This window comes from Aythya ferina (assembly GCF_964211825.1).
Source record: "Aythya ferina genome assembly, chromosome: 3".
NCBI lineage: Eukaryota > Metazoa > Chordata > Aves > Anseriformes > Anatidae > Aythya > Aythya ferina.
Window position 1 is genome coordinate 42,963,793 of NC_140298.1, and position 7,074 is coordinate 42,970,866.

Sequence of the window (7,074 nt, forward strand, 5' to 3'; positions counted from 1 at the left end):
GTGGTAAATTAACCACACTCGAGCCTGTAGGAGCTTCATCAAATAACTGTCTTTCATTAGCCAAACTACTGAAGATTATTGTGTTGAGAATGGTAGAGAGTAAAGATCCAAACTTTTTGTAAGTGGTGGAACTCCTCACATGTGCACACAGTTAGTAGCTAGGCCTCGTTACTCTAACGTGATTAGCTGTGTTAAAATATATGTGGAGGAAGACTGGAACGTACCATGTCAGGCTGGGATGGAGTTAATTTTCTTCATAGCAGCTCTTTTGGTAGCGGCCTTTGCATTTGTGGTTAAAAGTTGGTAACATGCCAATGTTTCAGCTGTTGCTGAATGGTCTTTGCACAGCATTCAGGCTTTTTCTCCAAGCTTCTTGTTGGGGACATGAGGAGTGCCATCACCAGTCCAGAGGATGAAGTTTGGCTGCCACAGGAGTCTCCACGTGGCAAAGATGGAAAAAGTGAGCGGTGCTGTGGGGCAGCTGGACCTGGGTGCCTGATGTTGTAAAGCCTTGGAGCTCCTCCTGGTCTGCCCACTGGCTGCAGCCCTGGCTGGGTGCTTCTGGCACGCCACAAACCTCTGCTGGGACCCTGGCTGCAGAGCAGAGGCAGGTCCCTGGTGGGTGGCCCCCTTCGGTGGCTCCAAGCAGTGCCTGGGGCAGCTTCCTGGTGCCTGCCACTGTTGGCTTGTCCTGTGCCACTTCTGTATTTTATTTCAAAGCTGAAACGCTGCTGTGGGGCAGAACTGGAAGAACAATTCCTGCTGCATCGAGCCCCCAGGGCTGTGGGGCAGTGAAGTACCTGGTAGGTTTCAGAAGGGAAATGTGTGTGAGCTGGGCGCAGCCTCTGTGCTGAAGGGAAGGCTGCTGATACTCTAGTAAAAGGAGGGTTATGGACAGTGGGAGAGGATCTGGAAAGAGTAGTGAAAAAAGAGCTAGGTTTAAAGCGTGGGAGGAAGGAAGTGAGGTAGCAGCTCTGGCTTGTAAGTGTCAGGGCTCCCCCGATATAGCCATATGGTTGCAAGCCACACACGCAGCTCAAAAGCTCCCCAAGTGTAGACCACAGCGTAAATAACATCTTACTCATCACTTTACAAGAGGTAAAGTGCTGGTATCAATTTTATTTCATCAGTATTAACTCCTTAATCTTTCTCAGCTTTAACTTGGCTCGGAAATGAAAACGTGTAAGTGCCTTTTACGGCCAGCGGTGGTGGAAGGAACAAACTCTCGCTGTAAAAAGGACGTGGAGCTTGAATGAATGCGAAATTGAAACCCTGCCACAAATAAACCTTTATTTCAAGCGTGCTATGCAACCGCTGCTTATCCCTTAGCCCTCTCCCTTCTCCAGACGAACCATCCCAATTCGCAAGCACAAAGCCGCGTTTCAGCGTGGAAGCTACAGAGGGGTTAAAAATAAGACTGCATTTCACTTGCTAATCCTAGGTCTTTGTCCAAGAGCTGCTCTGGGCTTTTTAGCTCGCATAAATTAAATCACTGGCATAGGACCACCTGCTGAGAAAGCAGGCTTTGTTTTCTCCAGTGCGTTCCCACTGGGCTGCAGCGCTCCTCTGCTGTCGCACGATGGAGCCATCCTGCAGAGGTACAGAAGCAGCTCGGGAGCTCCTGGTTTTGGGGTCCTCTCTCTGCCAGGCTGGGTTAGCTGAAAGCTCGGAGCACCAGGCGGGCAGGGGGCTTGGCAGAAGCCCCGTCTGACGACTACAGGATGGGATTACCACCTGCCTCCCAGCTGAGCTTCAGTTGCGTGGTCCTTAGGGGCTTTTGGGACTTCATCTTGGCCAGAGCTCCAGCTGTGACGCAGTGCATCCCTTCCGAGGGCTTCTCTCTGTGCTTCCATGCCTGCAGAAATGCCTCACATAGGTATTGCTGACAGGCTGAGGTTTTTAGGGTCCCAATGGCTGCACCCCAGGCTCAGCCTGTGACATGGGGTTGCTGGTTTTATTTAGGTCTGGGCAGCACCTGAACCTGGCTCCCCTATGCCCAAATCAGCCCAGGTATGAAGTAAGAGACAGGATGGGTGAGAAAAACAGTCACAACTGGCAGTCATCACGTTGATTTTCCTTACCCCTTATTTTTACATAGCTACTGTGAAAATCGTCAGACTTTTCTACTTATTGAGGGTGGGGCTTGATTCCTAGTTTATCTTGCTTTACAGGATAGAAATACCCCAAAAGATGATAGTGCAAGATGGTTTATTGTGCTCGTTTACAAAGTTATTTGTCCTGTTCTTACCTGGTGGGAGGAGACAACGTACCGAGTGCTTTGCTTTGAGTTTGAAATGGGTCCAGGAATGTCAGATTTGCTTTTCTTCTTGCTGTGGGGCTGTGGCTTGGATAAGAGACGTCTCCTTCCAAAGCTTCCCTTTTGGGTTAAAACAAAATGGCACGAGCAAAGGAGGACTCAGAGATTCCTGTATCATTGTTACTGAAACAATAAATGTCGGCAGCGATGGTAGCCGTAGTGGGACTGAAGGGGCTTTTGTGTTTTACTGACTTGTGAAGACACTTGCCTTGAGGTGCCGTAATTGCTTTTCAACCCAAAGTAGATTTTAGCTATTCAGATGGGGACTGCATTTGTGTCTTAAGTAGTGGTTGCAAGTGAGGAAAAAAAAATATATTTTTAGTTATTTTCAGCAAAATGACTTAATAATAAGCATAAAAGTGCCACTGTATCACTTTCTGGCGGGGCTGTTTTGCCACTGTAGGATGATTAGTGAGGTATCCTGCAAATGGTTCAAGTTCCCAAAAAGGAGGATGCTTGTGTTATTGCATCTGCACTGTACAAATTATCAGATGTGAGTGAGAGTATATGAAAGAAGGGGGTTGGTAACTTTCAAGCCTGGAAAATTTGTGAAAGAGAGCGTGTCCTTTTGACCTTCTCACAGCTTTTAGTCTAGGAGAGCCCTCTAGCAAACTCTTCATCAGTTCTTCATAAGAATTTGGGAAGAATAAATTAAGGTACTCCAGGTGCTGACGCCGTATTGCCAGCCCTTTCTTCATGCAGAAGAATGCTGACTTTTTGTGTACTTATTTCTAAAGACAGTAAGGAGAGAAAATGGCAAAAATCACTTGGTCTTTTGCAGGCATCTTATGCAAGGGTGGGGTGGCAAGAGGTACAGGCCTGCAGCAGTTTGGCAGCAGCATCTGCTTGGTTCTTGCTAGGTATAGGAGAGCCTGATTCTGACACAGTCCTGGCATTTTTAAGGTTGATGGAGACCAGCTTATGCCCCAAAGCAATTGGCATTGGTTTGATTGCTTCCTGCTGAGATGAGATTCAAAACTGCTTCCCGGAGGGAAATGTTCCACAGATCTTCTGCCCTCTAGTAGATGTCATTTAGGGAGGATGCCACAGATTCTGGGCCATCTCTCTCCAGATGTAACATCTTTTCAACTCTTCCCCCACAGCCAGAGGAGAGGAGTTTTTCTGCTGATAGCCAGTGGAGAGGAGAGGATTTGGATGGCAAGCAAAGAGGAAAAGGAGAGGGAAGCCAGGGACATGTCCCCTGTTAATTCATGCAGCAGCTGAGTTTTGTGCTTGTTCAGGCAGCCTTTGCTTTATTTCTCGAGCCCCAGCTTGAGGGACTGGTTCTGCAGACATTCACAGAGCTGTGCTGGGGCTTCTCGGGAACAGGGACAAAACTGAGCATCACTGTCCTGCGGGTGAGGGCCATGGGCTGCTTCTGCTGTTGGAAAGGAGAGAAGAAAAAGAGCAGGGAAGGAGGCTCAGGATGCAGCCACACTATTACCGGGGCTCTTTGCTGATGAGCTGACCTTATTAACAATCTGGTTTCGGGTAGGAAATCAGCAGCTTAAAAATAAAGAAGCTTCTGGTAAGCAGAAAGCAGAGCAGCTTTGAAAACCAGGCTGTTTCTGGTTCTCAGAGCATCTTAAACATCCGCTGCTTTATTTGTGGTATTGAAAGCACCTAGAAACCTCTTTTGGTCACAGACCTCTGTCGTGTGCTGTGGTGTGAACTGTGAGCGGGCACTCGCTGTCCTAGCACACCACCAGGTGTGAGAGACAGTGGGTGGGAGAAGCAACAACATTGCAGGGAGGAGAGGCTGGTTTCTGTTCAGTTTGTCGTGCCAGTTTTAGAGCAGCTTGTGGGAGTTCCCTTCAGTAACCTCAGGGAATCGTATTGCTGGGTTTGTTTTTTTTTCTTTGTTAATTTTCTGGGAAAAGGAGTGAAAAGTAAATGCCAACGTTACAAAATAATCAACTTTTCGTGTTATGACACAGACGGAAAAATCCATAAAAACGAATCTGATCAGCTGCTGCCATTGGGTGAATTACACGGCCTGCGCGGGGGAAGCCTCAGCTTTATCAGGCAGGGCATTAACTCAGGAGGGAGGGCTGACTCAGTGGCTGTCAGCCCAAAAGGGAAAGTACCCGTCCTTGCTCATCACTTGAGGAAAAGCACTAGGGCAAACAGATGCTGATTTTTAGTCTGGTTTAAAAAATAAATAAATAAAAAATGTATGTCCCAACAAAGGGACTGCTGCTTGTTCCTGACAATGGGGCACAGCGATGCATCTGATTCTCAGCTCTGTTGGGAGGAAAGCTCAAAGCTTTCGTTTGGCTTCGCTCCTGGATCTGCTGCAGGTCACTTGTGTTGCCTAGGCTGTGCTTTCTGTGGCCCTCGCGCAGACGAGAGTCTTCCCTAGAAAGGACTTGAGAGGTTTGCACAACGTGCTCCACGGGTTCCCAGCTGAAACGAGCTCCTTTGTTTTGTTTTGTGCTAGAGGTGAGCAGTACAGCATCCATGCGTTTATTCACTATATCCCAAGTGATTATCAGAAAATGTGTAGACTGACAGCCTAATTCCTGCCCCTTTTGCCCTCCCGCTAGCCGTGCGTGAAACTTGCTGTTCTCTTAATGTGCGTTTTACTTTCTTTTCTCAGACTTGTCGAGACCGCTCAGTGTTTTCAGGAGATGGCTATGCAAATGTGTGCTGCCGGTACCTGATTCTTTCAAACTGACATTTTAAAGTATGTTCATTAATGGTTTCATAACCCAAGCCCATAACAGGGAGAGCCTAGAGTGTGTGCCTCCTGGTAGCACATCCAAAAGAAATGTGTGTCTAAGAAACCTGTTATTAGCAGCTCATATTTTGTTTGTGCAGTGACATCTGAGAGACTTCCTAAGCTACTTATTTTTCCCTTGCTGCAAAGGCAGATTTCTTACTGCAGCAAGGGGCAAATCTGTTCTTCAGATCTCAGCCTGTGCTGTATTGTCTGGGTGAGGAGAAATACTTTTGTTCCTGAACCATGGAAACTTCACCAGCTGGAAATCTCCTTTGACCCAAACGCTCTCTCCCTGCAATAGCTAGGGATTATCATCTCTCATGGTATTACTGCCCTCGCTTTTGCCTGAAGCTGCTGTTGCTGTAGGAGCAGCACCAGATCTTTCGCTTCTCACCTACTAGCAAGGGGACTGTGCCCCAGCAGCTCGTATTTGAGGGGAGGCTGAGCACACGTGAGTTGGGAAAATCCATTAGTGAGTGGTAGTGTTGAACTTCAATGCCTTGAGGTTTTGACTTGTTCTTTCTGGGTAAGTATAATGGTATTACAGCTGGGCCATGTGTCCACAAAGCGTGGATAAATTGCATTAAATGGTTCCTCCTAGCACTCTTTCATTCCTGGTTTTGGAGATGAATATAAAGCAATGTTGTCTTAACACAGAGGCAGTACCTGAAAAATGGTTCAACCTCTACACGTAGGTCCAGGGTCTCGAGAAGCAGTTGTACGTGCATCTTTTTTTCCCTGCCAGAGTGCAGTAGTGGTAATGTTCAGAATTAACTTCTGCACACGATTCCCAGGGACTTCTGAGGGCGGAAACATGCCCTTAGAACTCATGGCACTTCTCATCTTCAAAGTGCATTATAATCATTAATACATTAATTAGGCATTCTCCCCTTCCTTCCTGCTAAGAAGGTTTATTAAGTGGAATGTATTTATTTTGGGCAGCTTCTACAAGTAATCAAATGAATAATTTTCCTAATAACGTTAATAGCCAAGACATGAAAGAGAACAGGGATGATGGGAAGAACAAGGGACAAAGGTAAATAAAGCTGCACTGCGAAAAGAGAGGAGCAATTTCTTTCTTGGTGTAATTCCACCTACCCCTGCAACTCCCACCTGGCATCTGTGCAGCCTTTGTTGCTTCTGTCTCCCCTAACCTCCGTGTCATCACACATCTATCCAACCTTTATGTCAGCACACACAACTTCAGAAAAGGAGGTCATGTATGTTGGGGACCTGCAGGAAAGGGAAATGTAGAAATAGCTTGCAGTTGCAAGGTGAAGAAAGCCTATTTGAATGTTTGAATTACATATGCTTTCAATGCCTAAAGTGTTTCTATGAGAACTAGTGTATAATCTAGCACGTTATTTCACAGTGGGTGAGTTGCAGGACTCAGGGGGTGGAGGAAGGTCATGAAAGAAGATCGTGGCAGGTCACCTTTCTATTCAGGTTGAAAATTTTAATCTAAAACAAATGAAATCTTGCTTTCCATCCTCGTCTTTACCCCACAAACATTATTATATCCTCAAAGCACATACAAATGCACAGTATATAGATGTTACCATACATATGTTGGTTTTGCTCCTACTGTTATAGTAAATGTTGGGGGAAGGACATAAAATGTTTGCTCTGAATAAGGGCATACCCCCACTAAAGCGCTGAGGCCCTGTGATTTAGAGGTTTGAGTGTTGCACTGTGAGTTCAGTGATTTGTATATTGGGCAGTGCTCTGCTGGTTGCTAAATGATTTCACCTCTGTCTTCTTCCTGAACTGTTTATTTAGATCCAGAAGCTTATAAGCAGGGGGGACTACAAACTAGATCGTCTGGCTAGACCTCTCGTGTATCACATTGCAGTCCATTGAGCTTAATATAGTTAGGGCTGTAGTGAGCCCAATAACCTTTGGGTAGTTGCAGCATGTCTTCCACCAAACCCAATGTTTGACATTAAGCTCTTCAGGCCAGGAGGTGTGTTCTGAGTAGTTATTAAACCAACATCAACACCGTGAAAAACAAGGGTGATATCAATAATTTTAATTA